Consider the following 653-nt stretch of genomic DNA (forward strand, 5'->3'; position numbering starts at 1 on the left):
GGGCAAACCACTATCACATGTTCTGGGACTGTCCTGTTGCTCAAAGATATTGGACTGAAACGAACACGGCACTGCAGACTGTTTTTGACATTGCAATCCCTCTCAATTTTAGAACTATGTACTTGGGGCTCTCAACTCCTGCTATGGACACAATAAATGGATAGCTTAGGAACGTACTTTTTCGCAGCAGGAAAAAAGTCCTTCACAAAGAAATGGATGACACAAACCTTATCAACGATCAAGGACTAAACTGACATGGGAATCTGACACATGGAAAAAATGACATTCAAACTTAATTTGACATCTCTGATGGACTTTGGACAAAATGCAATTTTTTTAATGTTTTGTCATACTGCTGTTTTTGTTAACGTTATTATCTGTTCTGTATCTGTTATTATTGAGTGTCTGCGTGATGTCACGCAGGCACTATATGTTCTTGTATTTCACATATTTTTTATAATTATATTTTCCATGATTTTCCATTTAGCCAGTTTCAACTCCTAAACGCTTTAACCGATTTCAACATGTTATACCTCATTATGATCGCTTTTGCAGTAGTACGTGTGCTATTACTTTTGACATTTGAACAACTTGTACTTTTTGCAGAATTGTTGAATTTTCAAAAGTATCAGTTTTCCCCATGTAAATGAATT

The sequence above is a fragment of the Eucyclogobius newberryi genome, unplaced genomic scaffold (genome assembly GCF_026437365.1).
Source record: "Eucyclogobius newberryi isolate DKJ021-1_F unplaced genomic scaffold, fEucNew1.0.hap1 SCAF_14, whole genome shotgun sequence".
Classification (NCBI taxonomy): Eukaryota; Metazoa; Chordata; class Actinopteri; order Gobiiformes; family Gobiidae; genus Eucyclogobius; species Eucyclogobius newberryi.